The following is an 18,513-nucleotide window of genomic DNA, read 5'->3' as shown; positions in this document are numbered from 1 at the left end:
AAAAAAAAAAAAAAGAAGGAAGAAAAAAAAAGCAAGCGCGTGAGAGCAGCAGCAGCCACGGATATCACTCTGTTCCCATTTGCTTGGTTTTGAAATGTCTGTAACTTTGTGATAGGCTCAGAAGCTACGCAACCAGCTCTTCGAACGACCAGAACCTTGCAACCTAGGGTCACCCGCTGAAGGACAGGTTTTAAACTCACCAGTTGTGGTGCAAAGGATTAATACAAAGGAAACACATGTCGAAATGTAAAGCAATAATCTCCCTTGGAGAGGGAGAAATTACTGAGTTTTGTAAGAAGATTAAAGTGCATGGAGAGGGAAAACGCGTTCATAAAATGACATTTAGGAAGCTGACTGCCAGCTGCTGCTCTGCTGCCGGATTTCCAAAGGGTTATATAAGCGGTAAGCACCTGTTGCTCCTAAAAAAGACAAAAATATGCTTATGGAAGCTAGTAGTTACTTAGGTATTAGTTATTAATAGCACATCACAGTGATAAGAAAGATAAGAAAGTCATAGGTTTGGTCTGGAAAATACCAGAACAGCAAGCTTCAAAGAAAATAGGAAAGAGAGAAAAGAGAGTGGTCAGAACGAAGCCCAAAAGTTCCCACAGGATTTCTGGGGGCTGCTCAGCTGCTGAGACGCCATGGAATGCTCCTCCACAGAGCTAACCAAAGAAATCCAAAATGTGCCTCTTTCCAATAAAGTGAAGGCTCTCTCTAGGATGCAGGATCTCAAAGATTTCTAACCACTAGCACTTCCCAAATAGACAACAGCCTTGGACATATGGTCCATGCCAATTCACTAAGCTCCAAGTTCTTGTTCTCCACTCCTGCTGGTCTCCAAAACACAAAGTTTCTGCTTCAGACCTGAGCAAGGGATTAGGCTCAGGAAAGCTCGTCTACTTTCTCCAAGCCTATCAAAAAGAGGTTGAGAGGAAAGATACTGCCCACTTTGGGCATCCAAAAGATGAGGTACATGCCACCTTGCCTGTCCCACAGGAAAGCCTCATTCCCTGGTGTCCAAGTGTAGCCAGCTGGCAAGTCCATCGGATCATCACACCTGGAAGCACTCAAGCTGCAACAAACAGAGGATACTCTCAGCTCAACCAACAGTTGATGAAGCCTGGATGGCTGGAAGGACCAAAGCCATCACATGTCCCCTGTTGGCATTTCCTCTGGCTAGGAGAGCCCCAAACTGGGGGACCCAGTGTTCCCCCACAGCATCCCCTGGCAAGGCAGATGTACCAGGGCAGGTCAGAGGGGTGGCCAGGCTGTGCTTTTCCTTCTGGGAGGTAGCTGTTGGATAACCTCTGTTAAAATAACCTTGGCACACACATACACACAGCCTCCGTGGCTCATTTTCCAAAGGTGACGCAGGACAGCGGGATGACTCTGTTCCCCTCACACAGCCTGCCAAGAAACAACGTCACCAAGACATCAGATGGAAATCTGACCTCAGCAATCAATCAATAAATAAAAAAAGTCAGATTACAGCAGCTATGGAACAGTGTGATGCTCTGCGAATGGATAAGGGAGGATCCACTTTGCACTAGGCCTCTAGGGATGAAGGAGAGAGGCTGATGGGAAAGAAATCCTGTGACCTCATGGCAGATCCTCGTGAGGAGCTGAGAAAGGGTTTGGAGATGAAAGCGCTGCTGTATCTCTCCAGGGATGAAGGAGACAGGCTGGTAGGAGAGAAACCCTGCGACCCCCTTGCAGAGCCTGGTGAGCAGCCAAATGGCTGAGAGGGCTTGGAGATGGAAGCACCACTTGGAGATGGATGTGCTGCTGCATCCTCCCAGGGATGAAGGAGAAAGGCTGGTGAGAGAAACCCTGTGAGCCCACGGCAGATCCTGATGAGGAGCTGAGAAAAGGCTTGGAGACGGAAGTGCTGCTTAGAAATGGAAGTACTGTTCCATCCCTCCAGGGATAAAGGAGAGAGCCTGGTGGGAAAGAAACCCTGTGACCCCGTGGCAGATCCTGGTGAGAAGCCAAAGGGCTGAGAAAGCTTGGAGATGGAAGCACTGCTGCATATTTCCAGGGATGAAGGAGAGCGGCTGGTGGAAGAGAAACCCTGTGACCCCAAGGCAAGTTCTGGTGAGGAGCTGAGAAAGAGTTTGGAGATGGAAGCGCTGCTTGGAGATGGAAGCGCTGCTGCATCCTCCCAAGGATGAAGGAGACAAGGCTGGTGGGAGAGAAACCCTGTGACCCAACAGCAGGTTCTGGTGAGGAGCCAAAGGGCTGAGAAAGCCTGGAGATGGAAGCGCTGCTTGGAGATGGAAGAGCTGCTGCATCCTCCCAGGGATGAAGGAGACCGGCTGGTGGGAGAAGAAACCCTGTGCCCTCATGTGAGATCCTGGAGAGGAGCCAAAGCGCTGAGAAGGCTTGGAAATGGAAGCCCTGCTGCATCCTCTCAGGGATGAAGGAGAGAGGCTGGTGGGAGCGAATCCCTGTGCCCCCACGGCAGATCCTGGTGCGGGGCTGAGCGGGCTGTCTCCCGGCTCCACTCGGGGCTGCCGGGAGCCGTGTCCGCCCCGCAGGCCCCGGTTCCCGCTGGGACCCCCCCGCCCCGGTCCCCGCTCACCGGCGCCGCTCGCAGCCCGGGAGGCGGGGCAGGCGCCGGGCGTCACCGCTGCCGGGCGGAGACTGGGAACTAACGGGTGATGTGGCTTCAAAGCGCCGCCGCGCAGGCGTGATGTCAGGATCGTTAGGGTGGGGAGAGACCAACCAACCGCACGGTGCCCGTGAGCCGTAGCCCAAGTGCCGCATCGTGACCGGCAATGCGCGCTCGCGGCCCAGAAACCAGCCGTATCCCGGGCTGCATCCACAGCAGCGTGGCCAGCAGGGGAGGGAGGGGCTGTTCCTCTCTTGTGAGACCTCACCTGGAATACTGTGTCCAGTTTTGGAATCATCAATGTAAGAAGGATATGGAGCTGTTGGAACGGGTCGAGAGTAGGCTACAAAGATGACCGGGGTCTGGAGCACCTTCCCTATGAGGACAGGCAGAGAGAGCTGGGCCTGTTCAGCCTGGAGAAGAGAAGGCTCGGAGGAGACCTTATAGCGATCTTCCAGTATCTGAAGGAGCTACAAGAAAACTGGGGAGGGACTGTTCACAAAGGCTCATAGCAATAGGAGCAGAGGGAATGGGTATAAACTGGAGAGGGGCAGATTTAGGCTTCATATAAGGAAAAATTTCTTCACTATGAGAGTGGTGAGGCTCTGGCACAGGTTGCCCAGGAAGGCTGTGGCTGCCCCATCCCTGGAGGTGTTCAAGGCCAGGTTGGATTGGGCATTGGGCAGCCTGATCTAGTGGGATGTCCCTGCCCATGGCAGGGGGTTGGAACTGGATGATCTTTAAGGTCCCTTCCAACCCTAACTACTCTATGGTTCTATGATTCTATGAAGTCAAGATTTAGTGAAGAAACTTCTCAGGGGGATCAGTGACCTGTTGCTCAACTCCTTGAGGAGGATGAGTGCTGCTGTTGATGATCCCTCTGGGTGAGAGAAAGGAGCACCAACCTGCATATTTTGCCAAAGAAAACCTTTTGATTAAATAACTGTTGATGAGGGCATGGCAAAATGGGAGTTATGTTTCCCCCTTTCCAGTAAGCGGAAACTTCACCAGAGTGCCACGACTTCTCAGATATGATGGATAGCGGTTTAGCAACATCATCCATCAGTTCCCTCAGGGTTTGTGGATGCACTTTGTCAGGTCCCATGGACTTGTGCACCTTTAGGTTCCTTAAATGGTCTCACACTTGGTCTTCTCCTACAGTGGGAAGTTCTTCATTCCACATGAGATCCTCATGTGCCCCTTGCTTTGGTATGTCAGTGATATAACGCAGACTAGGAAGAATGTGGGCACTTTCCAGAAATAAATGAGAGACCTGCTTCCGCAGGATGTGGAGAAGGCTGAGGTACTCAGTGACTTTTTTGCCTCAGTCTTCACAGGCAAGGGATCAAGCCACACTGCACATGTCACAGAATGCAAAGGCAGAAATTGGTAGATTGAAGAAATGCCTTTGGTGTCTTTTATGATAATTAATGGCAGAACAGTGATGGCAAGATTTCAGGAATAAAGTATTAGACATTTGCTATCCTACAGGTTAGAAAACTTAAAAGGGAAAGATGGAAGGTCTTTTGTGTCCTCTTCTCCCCGCTGTGAACACTCCAAGGCCTCTTTATGGGCAGAAGTTAGGCAATATGGAAAAACTATGATCTGCAAATCAGTGTGAAGTGCAGCAGACTTCAGAAATTATAGGTAACATTTCAAAAAGATATGTTTAAATGTGAACAGGACAAAGGAGGAGGTTGATTTGCCTTCAGGAGCACCTTCAGACACAGAAAGTACTGCTGAGAGTGAGGGCAAACATGACTCAAGCAGTACTCATTTATAAAATAGAAACTGATAAGCTCAACACCACACAAAAATAACTCCATTGTATGAATAACAATTAAGTGGGTCCAGCCAACAGAAAGGATCCACAATTAACAAATGTAGTTATGGCACTTAGCTTCCATGTGCCTCTATGTTCTTCTTAGAACAAATGGCCTCAAAACCCAGCATTTTTTTGAAGAGTGATTATTTTGCCAAGCTGTGTGAGGTTCTTATCTACTCTTTGCTGGGGTTAGGCAGGTATTGCTCACAGAATTATGGAGTCATAGATTGGTTTGGGTTTGAAGGGACTTTAAAGCCCATCCAGTTCCAATTCCCCTGCCATGGGCAGGGACACCTACTAGATCAGGTAGCTCAAAGCCTTGTTCAACCTGGCCTTGACCACCTCATGACTCAGTGAACTGAACTAAAATTGTAAATATAACCACAGCAAATCAAGCAAAGCTCATCCCAGTCCAGTTTTCTTCTCTCTAACAGCATCTGTTTCCCCACAACACTCTCACAGACCTCTGAGATCTACAGCTGAAAGACTTTCTGAACCACACATGCTATCTTCACATGCACTTGTTGTTAATGTTTTTCTCCTCCACAAACTTGCCCATATGATTTTCAAGCTTGTAGTTTCTACACTGGATAATATGTCTGCTTCAAACATAATTTTGTGCCCTCTAATTATGTGTAGCTAAGCTCTTACATAACAATTCTCAACCTGCCTGCCAAGGGGCAAAATTCATAAGCAGGAGGGAGAGGGAAAATAAAGTCTTATAAGCATCTCTGTGGCAAGCTAATCTTATCTCAAAGCCTTTGTTCTTCAAGATTGCTTGGGGACTTAATGTTTTTTATGGTTGTGAAAGATAAAAATGTTTGGAATAAGGGGGGTGGGAAGTAGTAACGTTGTTTGCTAGAAGTACAGCTCAGCAGAAGGTAGGAGGGGAAGGGTCTGGACCTGTGGAAGCTCTTTGTACAGCTGTTGGTGGAAATGACCTGACTTGTGAAGATTGGCACAGGGAAAGGAGGATTCAATCAACTGCTGTCTGAAAGCAGGCATTGTTGACTACATCCCATGTTAGGACTTGCTGTGGTCCATCAAATCAATGATGCATCAAACATGGTGTCGTCCTTGCCAGCAGCGTGTCCTGCTTGTCCTTCAGAGGACATCATACTGATCCATAGTCACAATGTTCCATTAAGAAGGGGAACAACATACAGGGTGCCTCTGCCAACAGCACCTTGTACTGTTAGACGTCACCTACTCCCTCAACCATGAGCGGCAGGGGAACCTTGATTTAGGAGTGGGGTTCCCATATCGAGCTCTGCTTCCCAGAGTGCAAAAACCTAGCATACCATAATGCCGCTAAGACTTTTTGGATAAAAGTGTGACATGGGGTCAGATTTAAATCCAAATCCTTTGCACAAACTGCTCCAAGCTCTCTAATCCCTCCCGGCTGTTCATTAAGAGCTTTTTGCTACGTACAGCCTTACGAGTTTTCTAGGAAATAAGGAGTGTCTGGACTGCGTTGAACCATGTCACATTACTGAGCTTCTGCAGTTTTGGCCAGTTGAGGCCCCTCTCTAGAAGGATCGTCTACCAGTATCCACCAAGAACCACACAACTTTGTCCTCCCTGACTCCATAAAGTGTTACAGTATTATCACATCTATTTGGGAAGTGTCTGTATATCAGCCCAAACAGATGAGTTTGCCCTTCAGCAGGCTGTTTGCAAACAAGAACAGACAATTCAGGACTTTCATGCTAAGGAAATCAGGCAGAGGCAGGATGGAGAGAAGGACAACAGATGAGGCAACAAATTGCATGTGATGGGCTGAATAATAGAATGGTTTGGGTTAGAAGGGACCTTAAGGACCATCCAGTTCCATCCCCCTGCCATGGGCAGGGACACCTTCTGTTGTATCAGGTTGCACAAAGCCCCATCTGACCTGGACTTGAACTTCAGGGATGGGGCTTCCACAACTTCTCTGGGGAACCTGTTCCAATGCCTCCACACACTCTCACAGTAAAAAATTTCTCCCTATTATCTAATCTGAATCTCCGCTCTTTCAGCTTAAAACCAGTCCCCTTCACCCTATCACTATGTTCCCTGATAAAGAGCCCCTTTTCCTCTTTCCTGTTGACAATCTTTCCTGCAAAACAGAAGAGGAGACAGCACTGAGGGGGGCAACGCAGCGCAGAGAAGCTATGAAGAGACTGAGTGAAGGAGAGCATTGGATAAATCACGCAGAACTAGCGTACAGGAGTACCAGAGGACTGTATGAGCTGGCTGCTGCGTGTGGTCACTTCTCAGTGGGGACCTAGCAACCCCTCCAGGATAGCTTATCGTGGACTCCACTGCTTTCCTGTTGGACTACAAATAGGGTAGGCAGCAACAGGGTTAACACAACTCCTTTGTCCAATCCCAGACCAGTGAGCACTCAAAGTGAGGGTCTTCTGGGCCCCCATTTTACTCCAAATGGAGTTCTTTGCTCCAGGTATTTGTGCACCACCCAGTCCTGAGGAAAGAAGAAACACCAGGGAGATCAGCATTGCATGATTCAAAATGTAACCTGAGACAAGGGTGACAGTCAAGAGGCCTTGCACACAGATGGCTGTCTATGTGGGACCCAACTCGGAAGGCATCTGACATCAACAGCCTACTTAAAAGTGATGCCTTGCACACAGATGGCTATCCATACAGGACCAACTTGGAAGGTATCTGATATCCCAAAGCCCACTTTACAGTGGTGCATTTTGGGGTAAGAAAAGCATTTGTAGAAGTTGCTTTCTCTGTTGTTATGAAACACCTACACAGGTGCTTGAAGTGAAGGTCCTTTCCCCAGAAAGGAAAATGAAGAGGCAGAATTTGTAAGCAAGGAGCTCCAAAACCTCAGCACAAAGAGCTTTGGAATGGGAAAGGGAGACTGGACTGCATTTGACGGCATTTTCTTCAGAAGGCTTGTCAGCTCACAGGACGCATTTCTGTTTTGCCAGAGTCCAGCACTCAGTGGGTTCTTTGCTGTGAACATGCAGCTCCACTGCCTTTATTCTCTACGTGGTCTCATACTTAAAAGAGCAAGTATGTTGATAGGATGAATTTCTTCTTGAAATAGCTACGCCCATCTCCTGCACGAATCAGCCAGCAGACTGTCTTTTGTGATAAGCTAAAAGCTGCACATGAGTTTGCTGGACAGCTGTCAGTTGGGGCTGTAAATGCAAGTGTGTGTACTGATAAGGTGTATCTCTGGTTTTGAAGCATGGTGTCATAACTGTCAGGCTGTCCAGATAACACAAACACAAGCCCTAGATGTCCTGTTCCAGTGAAGATCCTCTTGGCTGGATGAAGTCCTTCCTACATTGGTTTCTGCACCAAAGATCAACCAGGTGACTCATTCTCCTGGGCTGAGGCTTCAGTTAGCGAAGCCAGTTAGGACTTTGCATTTACACTGGCCTTGGTGGGGAAGGGGTAGCCACAGCTCTGTGATCATTGTATACTAAGTTGTATTCTTATATTTTTCCTACAAGCTTTTGCCACAGCCTACTGTTAAGAGACAGCTTAATAAAGAAGTGTACTTTTTCTGTTACTTTATATGGTCTTATGTCCCTCAGACCACAGCAGCCAGCACTAATGAGTAAATTGTCAGTTCTAAACACTACAAGTTCCTATTGTATCCAAATGTGCCATGGTATCCACAAAGAGTCAGCAAGGAGGGAGACTGAACTTCACTTCGGTGACAGCTCAGCAATACAGAATGTGAAAAGAAGAAACATCTCCCTGTGGTGCAGAACTGATTTAACCCTGATGTTCATCATCACCAACAGATCTCACACAGGCTGTGGCTGTGCACAGGACGGTGTCACACTGTGTTGGCAGGCAAGGGAGAACCTTGTACTGCTCAAAATTAGTTGTAATCTTCCCCATGTGAGTGACTGGCATTGCTTTTGCACCCAAACATGTGCATCACACTGGACTGCCATTTCCTTGGAGAAGAAAAGATGGAGGAAACTTTATTTAGAATTCATTCTTTTAAATTAAAAGAATTAGCTCGATGCTGTTTGGTTCAGTTAGTTTTTCCTTAAAAGAAAAGAGAGGTGAAGCTCTGTGCAACCCATGGATGCCTTGTTTTCAAGTTCATTCACCTGGCATCATTCCATCTCTTGGCAGCTCCTGCAAAGTGAAAACATGGGTGTTAGCCCTTCAGATACGTTGAGAAGGAGGAATGCTTCTGCTGATAGCATCTTTCAGCCTGATTGTTCAACATTCTGTATAGTATCACTGCCCAAAAGGTAACATTTTCTCCAGACAGGCTGGTCAGAGAAGGTGGAAACTTCTGTACCAGGTTTTGCTCCAGCACTGGGTGCACACATCTTAAGGACTCCAGTGGCTGCAGTCATTTCACTTCATGCAGCATCCTGCACAATAACGTATCAGGGTGAAGCCTTCAGAGTTCCCCAAATGCTTTTGTGTTGCTGCCTTCTTATAATCAGCATCTTTTTGTGAACGCAGGATAACAATCCTGCAAGGGCAGCTGTCCTTAAGAGACATTAAATTGTCCACCATGATAAGAGATGTGAATACTGCTAATGCACTGATGGCAGATATTTTATCTGGTTTCTTTCACACCCATCATGCTATTTTCCAGCCTCATGTTGAAGGGTTTTACAAGAAAGATTAAACACAAATAATGACAGTCCAGAGCTACAGGAATTATCAAAACATTGGGAATACGTGAATGGAGCAGAGGTGGGTCTGTGAAAAGCAGAAGTAGCTGGAGGAGTGTGCTGGTTTTGGCTGCGATAGAGTTAACTTTATTCATAGTAGCTTGTACGGTGCTTTGGTTTGGATTTGTGGCAAAAACAGTGCTGATAACACAATGATGTTTTAGTTGTTGCTGAGCAGTACTTGCAGAGGCAAGGCCTTTTCGGCCTCACTTCACCAGCAAGGAGGCTGGGGGTGCGCAAGAATCTGGAAGGGGACACAGCCGGGACAGCTGACCCCAGCTGAACAAAGAAATATTCCATACCATAGGCTGTCAAGCCCAGCCTATAAAGCTGGAGAAGAAGGAGGAAGGTGGGGATGTTTGGAGTGATGGCTTTTGTCTTCCCAAGTTGTGTTATGTATGGTGGAGCCCTGTTTTGCCTGGAGATGGCTGAACATCTGCCTGTTGATGGAAAGTAGTGAATGAATTCCTTGTTTGGTTTTGCTTGTGTGCGCAGCTTTTGTTTTATCTATTAAACTATCTTTATCTCAACCCATGAGTTTTTGCACTTTTACCTTTGTGATTCTCTCCCCAATCCCTCTGGAAGTGGGTGAATGAGCAGCTGCTTGGAGCTCAGTTACTGGCTGGAGTTAAACCACGATGAGGACACGAGGGATCAGTCTTATAGTAGAAATCACCACCCTGCAACAACAAAAAACCAAGAATATATTGGTTTTAAAACCATGCACTCAAATAGTAGCAAGATCATTCATTAGGACAAACTTTTGGCTGTAAGCTAAGTCCTGGAAAAGATAACTTGGAAAGTGAACAGAGTTTCTGTTGCCAAGAGATTTAAGAGCAGGCTGTGTAGCCTCCATCAACAAAGATGTACATTTAGTGGATACTTTCTCAAGGCAAAGAAAGAGGTTTAATGACCTCCCCTCTCTCTCCATGCTTGTCACTTTTGCTGATCTGAAGCCTTTGCAGTATAGCTTAGTTGGCATATAAACAGATCTTGCAGTTGTTGTGTCAGCCATAGAATTGTTTGTGATTTATTTCATACCCAAAAAGCACATACAAAGTAACAATGCAATAGTTGTTTATTCTAAGAATGTACCAAACAGGCTGCTGATTCAAGCTTTGAAGAACACATGGTCCTCAAGAAGCCTACACTGCAACCAGCTAGTAGAAATTCCTAGGTCTCATCCAGATATGCATTTGCTATTTTGGGGAAGAAAAGATGGAGACTCCATCCCTGAGCAGTTTGTTTGAATGCTTCATCACTCTTTCAGTAAAGAAATTGTTCCTAATATCCAGTCTAAATCTCTCCTGGCACAACTTGAGACCATTTCCTCTCATCCTGTCACTTGTTACTTCATTGAGAGACCAACATCCACCTGACTACAACCTCCTTTTAGGGAGCTGTAGAGAATGATAAGGTGTATCCTCAGCCTCCTATTTCCTACACGGAACAGCCCCAGTTCCCTCTGCTGCTCTCCATTACCCCTGTGCTCCAGACCCTTCCCCAGCTCTGTCACCCTTCTCCACATGTGAGCCAGCCCCTAAAAATCTTTCCTGTAGTGAGGGACCCAAAACTGAATAAGGATTCAAGGTGCAGCCTCACCAGCACTGAGTACAGGGGGATGATCCCTTCCCTACACCTGCTGGCCACACCATTTCTGATACAAGCCAGGATGCTGTTGGCCTTCTTGGCTATCTGGACATACTGCTGGCTCATGTTCAGCTGTTGACCAGCACCTCCAGGTCCTTTTCACTCAGGCAGCTTTCCAGCTAATCTTCCCCAAACCTGGAGCGTTGTGTGGGGTTGTGACCAAAGTGCAGGACCCAGCACTTGGCCTTGTTAAACCTCATACAATTTTCATCAGCCCATGAATCCAGCCTGTCCAGGTCCCTCTGCAGAGACTTCCTGCAGAAGGCAGATCACTGAGGCCTGTAATGATGCTAAGAAATCCACAGCAAGCAGATGCTTGCCCTTAAGCAGGGTTTTCACACCTCAGAATGGATACACATAGCTCACAGAGAGCAGGCAGGTGTTCTAATTCAAAGTCTCTTACTTCTCTTTTGCTGACTTTCCTGGTTTTCTGGCAGAGCTCCTGTAGTACACAGAGAACATCACATGGAAGGCTCAGAATAGGAGTTGTCTCCCTGTCCTTCACAGCTTCTGTGAAAGCCACATACACTCATCCTGTAACAACGAGTAACCACAACGTAAAACAAAGGCAGAAGGGAACCCACAGCAGTTGTTTTTGCAGAACTAGATCCATTAATGGTGTCTGGGGTGCACACAGCATCCATTTTTCTTCCTTCCTTACTGACCTTGACAGTGTGCGTTTCCACACAGGGATTCATTTCTAGCAGGCTGTGGGAATGAGAGGCATAATTGGTGCAGCTAATGACAAGTTGCCAGTCTAAGTAGGAGCAGTGTGATAGCTTTCAGGCCAGTAGAAGAGAGTTTGTTCACAGTAAGCTTTGTCTGTCCAGTAAATCATGGCCTGCTTTCCTAAACAGCACACAAGTTCCTTATAAACAGCACACAAGCTGGTATAAAACAAGCTCATACAGGTCTTTGAGGCAAGCAGGCGTTGCAAGACAATAAGGGTTAAGGAATGTGCCCTATGAGAAGTGAAAACCAGACTATCTTAAAAAATCAGACAAAGCCTCATGCCAAGTTCATCTCACACCACAAAGAACAGTGGTCATTAATGCAATGAATATAATTGTCCTCCTCTATTAAGGTTCATCTGGATCTGGCCTTCCAGATATTCCAACAAACAGCTGGGCTGGGCAGTGTGTACCTGAGCTAGTGCATACCCCAAATGACACCAAGGATTCAAGCACAGTGAGAAAGGGGAGACTTTAACGGAAGGGAAGCCAGGCTTAATTGTTTACTTATAGCAAGGGTGGAAAGCCTTGGGTTTTCCCATAGAGAAGATACTCCACGGTCAAAGAAATACCTTTTCATAGAATCATAGAATGGTTTAGCTAGGAAGTGACCTTAAAGATCATCTAGTTCCAATCATAGGCAGGGACACTTTCCACTGGATCAAGTTGCTCAAAACCCAATCCAACCTGGCCTTGAACACCTCCAGGGATGGGGCTTCCATGACTTCTCTGGGCAACCTGCGCCAGTGCCTCACCACCCTCACAGTAAAGAATTTCTTCCTAATATCTAAATCTCCCCCTTTCAGCTTTGTCCAGGACAAAAATAAGCCTGGAGAATCCCCTCCCTTGACCTGCTGGTCATGTTTGTTTTGAATATAGCAAAACAGCAGCTCCAAAACACTGAATATTCAGAAAGTGGCATACTGTAAATATTCAGATGTTCAGGAGTCCAGACATCACTGTTTCTTCCTCCTCTCTTCCCACTGCCACAGGTGGCTAAAAGAGGCCCTGGGCTGAGGCCTGAAAGGACGTTCCATTCATCAAGGTCATTTTCTGCAAGGGAACAAAGCAGAGGAGGAAAAACCTGTAATCAAGTTAAAGCCACTTTCCCAGCTCTGTTTACTGAGCGTATTTGTTAAATAGATTTTCAGGAATAAATAGTTGGTTTATGAAAAAGACTCAGGTTTTGTCTGATAATATAATGTAAAGCTTCCCTGTCAGGGGCTCAAAACCTGTAAAAACTATCACTTGCTGGATATGGGAGCAGATGCCTAACTGCTCAGTGTAGCTTGTCAAGGGAGCCACTGGGTTTCATTGGTCTTGAAGAGCTGTAACCCCATAAACTGACCTGAAAAAGAAGCCTGCTAAAACTTATCACTGCATTTCATGAAATCTGCAAGGTCTTACGGACTTAAATCCCTTATGTCCAAAGTGCCCTGTTCAATTAACCTCAAAACTTCCACTCTAAAATAAAGCTGACTTTTGCCAGAAGACTTTGGAGGGAAACTTGAGGACAGAAAAGTTAAAATGCATTTAAAATGAAGCCCAAAATGGCCACCTCTGCAAAATGGAGCTGTTACTGCAACTGCACAATCATTTATTATGTGCTAGGAGCGTGCTTGATGTATCCAACAACAGGCAGCCACCTTTCCCAGGGACTCACCAGCCTTTCACAGCTGTTAAGGTTGAGGAGAGCAGCCAGCAGCAGCACGCAGAGAAAAATCAACCTAAGAATTTCTTGCCTTTCTCTGAGGGTAATAAAGCATCATATTACAAGCTAGGGAGATGCAAAAGCATTTAAGAATCCCATTTTTCATACAGAATTATTAGGCAATCTTTATAATCTAGCACAATGAGTCTAAAACCATAGAATCATAGAATGGCTTGGGTTGGAAAGGACCTTAAAGAACATCCAGTTCCAATCTCCTGCTGTGGGCAGGGACACCTCCAACTGGATCAGGTTGCTCAAAACAGCTTTTTCAAACAGCTTTTTCAAACCTGTTCTTGAACACCTCCAGGGATGGGGCATCCATGACTTCTCTGGACAACTTGTGCCAGTGCCTCACCACCCTCAATGGAAAAATTTCTTTGTAATAGCTAATCTAAGTCTCTCCCTTTTCAGCTTAAAACCATTCCCCTTCATCTTATCCCTGCACACCCTGTTAAAGTGCCCCTCCGCAGCTTTCCTGTAGCCCCTTTAAGTACTGGAAGGCTGTTCTAAAGTTTCCCAGAGCCTTCGCTTTTCCAGGCTAAACAAGCTCAACTCTCTCAGCCTGTCCTTGCATGGGAGGTACTCCAGCCCTTGCATCATCTTTGTGGCTTCCTGTGGACTCACTCTAACAGATCCATGTCTTTTGCTCCTGAAGTTTAATAGTCCTCTTATTGAAATACAAGTAGTTTATTCCTTTTTCTCATTTGACATCTCTCAGGCAACGGGTGCTGTAGATCAGTTTTTCACGATCTTTCTGCATTTACGTTGAAGTCCCCTACTGCACAGGTGATAAGAGTTGGAATTGTATATTTTTTAATTAGTATAATTTTACTGTCATTCATGTAGACCAAACTGTAATCAACATTTTTCCATCCCTCCCACTGGCAATATGAGGGCTGTTGGAATAGAAAGGGAACTGTATGTTGCCTTCAGTTCTTTATTTATCCACAGCATTTTATTGGAGCAAGATACAAACATACATCAGCATATCAGCACATGCTTTAACTGAAAACATGAGCTTGCCAAGTCAAGCAGGTTGGGAATTTTCCACCCATAAAAGGAGCAATCGCACAAAAAAAAAAAGTCTTTAGGGGCAAAAAGGGGATTTTGCTTAAATCATTCAATTTTGGTTTCATTCCCCTTAAATCAAAAGTCAGCATTTTCTTGAACTGAATCCAAAGTCTTTCAAGTCATGTCAGTATGAAGTTGCATGGCTTCAGGCCACCATTTGCCTGCAAGGACTGCAGCTTTGGGTGCCACACATTTGTAGGCCTTCCAAAATAAACAGGAGAGCCAAGTGCTTGATCACCAAATCCAAAAGGGTATGTGGATTTAAGAGGCTATTTGCAAAGGATAGCTCCATAGTGAGTGTTAAACGTGACAATCCATATATAACTTCTGCCTCAAGAAGTCATTGAGCTGCTTATGACTGGCATCTGGGAAATGTGGGGAAGTGTGGTTGGAAAGCTGTCCTGCAGAAAAGGTGGGTGCTGGTCTCTTCTCCCAAGTAAAAAGTGACAGGATGAAAGGAAATGGCCTCAAGTTGTGCCGGGGAGGCTTAGGCTGGGTATTAGGAAAAAATTCTCTGCTGAAAGAGTGGTGAAGCATTGGAAAAGGCTGCCCAGGGCAGTGGTGGAGTCTCCTTCCCTGAATGTATTTCAAAAAACGTGTAGATGTGGCCCTTCATGACAAAGTTTAGTAGGCACAGTAGTGTTGGGCTGACGGTTGGACTGGATAATCTTAGAGATCTTTTCCTGACTTAATGTTTCTATGATTATATATATCCCATTTGATATTCTCTCCTTAAACATCCACTGATGATAGCTGCTGGAGACCAAGTGTGGCGCTGCTTGAATTTTCTCTCTGACCGGCATGGTCGTTCTTAGGTGCCTGCATTAAGCCAGCTCAGCTCTCTTTCTTGCAGCAGTGTCCTGCTCTGGGGAGACATCTCCTGGGCAGGAGTCCAGAGCGTGAAAATACAACATACAAAGTATCCCACGCACCTCTGGGTGCACAGCAACTCAAAAAGGAATCCTGAAATATTAAGAATCTTTTGTTGAAGGCACTGAAAGGAAATACTCTATGAAGCTTAACTAAATAAAGAAAAAAATGTGTCAAACAGAAACATGTGTGTATAATCTTTTTTTCAGGTCTTAATTTTCAGTCAGGACAATGACCAAAGGCAAACCTTTCACAGAGCTCTGCTAACAAAATAAACCCCTCCACTGCACACACAGATCTCCCTAGCCTAGAGATCAGAGGCAGAGTCAACCACATGTGGCAGCTATTAATCACATCCCTTAATGCCTGGCTGGGCAGGACGTGGACACAGCTACAGGACATGAGCAGAGGGCCCTACACAAAACACTGCACCCACATACGCATTTATAACAAAAGGCAAAAGCACTTTAGATTCACTGCCCAGACATTTCAAATGGAAGAATGGTTTGTCATCAAGTCTGGCCCAAAAATCCCTAACATTTGTTGTAGATACAAGATTCAAGCCAGCTCAGTGTTGGGGCAGAGCCTGACTTAATTTTTCTCTTCTCTTTTTTTTTCTTAACAGGGAAGCAATGAATGCAGTTGGTTTCAGAGCTTTTCACCAATAGAAGAGCAAAGAAAGCTGGACAGGCCACTATTTTCAAGGCTTTCACAGAGAAACAAATGGCCACTTTTTAAAACCTCAGCTTACAGAGTGTAGACATCTCAGAGAATCATGGTATAATATAAGCTGAAAGAGGGGAGATTTAGATGAGATCTTAGGAAGAAACCAGTATCATGCCAGGATAGCAGATCCCCCAGACTGACAATGAAGCAGGAGTGATTTAATAATGCAGTTGCACATTCTGGCACCAACACAACTATCTGAAGTATTAAATTAGCATGAACACAAGTTAGAGCTTACAGCAAGCTGGCTCTGAAACCATCCCATTCTCCAGGTTCAGCTGTGAGTCAAGGCCTCCCTGATGCAGCCCAGCTGGATAATCCTGCCTCTGAGAGACGAGAGGCTGCCAAAGTGTGAGAAAGAGCACAGAGCCCTGCCAGATAAGAAAGGTAACACCAAGGACAGAGGTAGGGTTACTGAGATGCAATAGGTAGCAGCTCAAAAGTACAAGAGGAGAAACATCCAACACTGGAAGGCAGAAAATCCTAAAGGGGAGAAAACCCAATCCTAAATGAATCATGCCATCTCAGCAGTGTGGATGATCCATTCCAGCAAGCAGTTGCGGCAGCAAAGACACTTTGGGTGTCTTTCTTGATGGTCAGTGTGGCCTTATAGGTCAGCAGTCCTCACTTCACAGAATCATAAAATGGTTTTGGCTGGAAAGGACCTTAAAGCCCATCCAGTTCCACCCCTCTTGGGATGAACAGGGACACCTTCCACTGGATCAGGCTGCCCAAAGCGTCATCCAGCCTGGCCTTGAATACCTCCAGGGATGGAACATACACAACTTCTCTGGACGGCCTGTGCCAGTGCCTCACCACCCTCACAGGAAAAAAAAAAATCTTTCTAATATCTAATCTAAATCTCCCCTCTTTCAGCTTAAAACTGTTCCCCCTTGTCCTGTCCTTGCACTCCCTGAAAACAGCCCCTCATCAGCTTTCCTGTAAGGCCACTTTAAGTACTGGAAGGCTGCTCTAAGGTCTCCCCAGAGCCTTCTCTTGTCCAGGCTGAACAACCCCAACTCTCTCAGCCTGTCCTTGTATGGGAGGTGCTCCAGCCCTATGATCATCTTCATGGCCACTTGGGTGTATCCTGCTCCAGGGACAGAGGGAGGATTACAAACTACTGAGAAGCTTGTATGGTTTATATTTTTCATGGTATCAGGATTTTAGGGTTTTGTGTTTTTTTTAAAAAAAAATAACTCCAACACTGCAAATAAGAAAAGCCAATTTTAAGCTCAGAAACACGTGAATGGAGGAATATTGGAAACTCAAATGAAAAGCGCCAAGGAGAAGAGAGTAGGACATGTTCAAACAAGTTGCTCTGCTTCTCAAGGCCATGATGGTAGGGAAGGGAAAGTCAGATCTGGGCCAGGTGTTAAGGCAACAGCTGCATCAGAAAGAAATCCAAGGAGCTGGAGAAAGAGAGAGGAGACACCAAAAGGTTGATTTTAACTCAGGAAAGGGGACAGCTTGATCCTCATTGCATAGCAGTCTGTCTCCTTCACTCATACAGGAGGTGCCATCCTGTTAGAGACTTAAGGATGCTCCTAATACGGAGAGCAATATACACAGCCAACCCCTAAAGGATCTGATTCTTCATTAATTAATCCTATATCTTATCTTCCCCCTAAAATGGTCCCAAACAAACAACAATTTTAACACGCTCTCGCTCAGGTACAATGCAAGCCCAAGCAATGGCAGCATACAGACCATTCCCTTCTAGGAATAGCGGATCACTAAAATACAGTCCCAGGCAAAATCTAGAGCATCATTTGCATAGTGTGCAAAAAGGACTTGTGTGTAGCACTACCAAAAGGGCCAGATTGGGCACCAGCACTGCTGGGAATTACTTCTGCTGTTGAGGGTCTCCAGTAGCAGACAAGAACCATCCATCATCCTCTTGTAAGTGGCATGGTGCCATGGAGCTGATGGCTCCAAAAGTGCTCACCACTCTGCTACATGCAACCACCCTCTCCTTTTCCATGTAGCATCCAGAAGAGCTCATCCTGTTCAAAGCCTTCTGCAACAGCCTCTCCCGGTGCCTGAGGCTTAATCTCCCTCCCACTCCCTCCTATTCACAGGGTTTTCATAAACTCACTCCTGCTTCCTTTCTGCCCCCTTGCTGAATCTCCAGACCTTTCTCACAACTCACTGTGCTGAGTGAAAGGAGCTCTCCCTGGCCTTTCAGTACACTTGGAGACGCAACACAGCTCTTGCCATAGAGATGATAGAATCATAGAATGGTTTGGGTTGGAAGGAACTTTAAAGACCATCCAGTTCCAGTTCCCTGCATCACAGGCAGGGACACCTTCCATTGGATCAGGTTGCTCAGATGTGCCATCCCTTTGGTTGGCTGCTCCACACAGTACCATACTCTGTGGGCACAAGTCTTGTATTTCTGTGGAGTTATTTTTAGTCTAGTTGAGAGTCACGCAGATTTTAAGTGCATGGCTTTCTGTAATGGGCAAGGATTGAGGCATTTCCTCTTTTCTCCCCTTTTAGCTCCACCTCAGCTTCACAACATGTTCAATACATTAGACCCTGGTTCTAAGCTAGAATATGCTTTTAATTAAAGTTGTACAATACCCAAGCAGTCTCTATCCCAAAACACACACAAGGCACATGAGCACAGGGAATTTTGCCTG

The 18,513-nt window shown here is 46.0% G+C and overlaps 1 long non-coding RNA gene across 1 annotated transcript; it reads right to left on the bottom strand.

The window, feature by feature from the left end:
- Positions 1–9,431: 9,431 nt before the first annotated feature.
- Positions 9,432–18,502, bottom strand: LOC128851824 (uncharacterized). Its single transcript, XR_008449317.1, has 3 exons — positions 12,415–18,502; positions 9,663–11,293; positions 9,432–9,549 (listed from the first exon to the last, which is right to left on the bottom strand). It is a non-coding gene; the product is annotated as an uncharacterized LOC128851824 (long non-coding RNA).
- Between the last annotated feature and the right edge of the window lie 11 nt (positions 18,503–18,513).

Source organism: Cuculus canorus, chromosome 3 (assembly GCF_017976375.1).
Source record: "Cuculus canorus isolate bCucCan1 chromosome 3, bCucCan1.pri, whole genome shotgun sequence".
Lineage (NCBI taxonomy): Eukaryota > Metazoa > Chordata > Aves > Cuculiformes > Cuculidae > Cuculus > Cuculus canorus.
The sequence above is the reverse complement of the archived record's forward strand: the minus strand, read 5'-3'. Positions and strand labels throughout refer to the sequence as shown.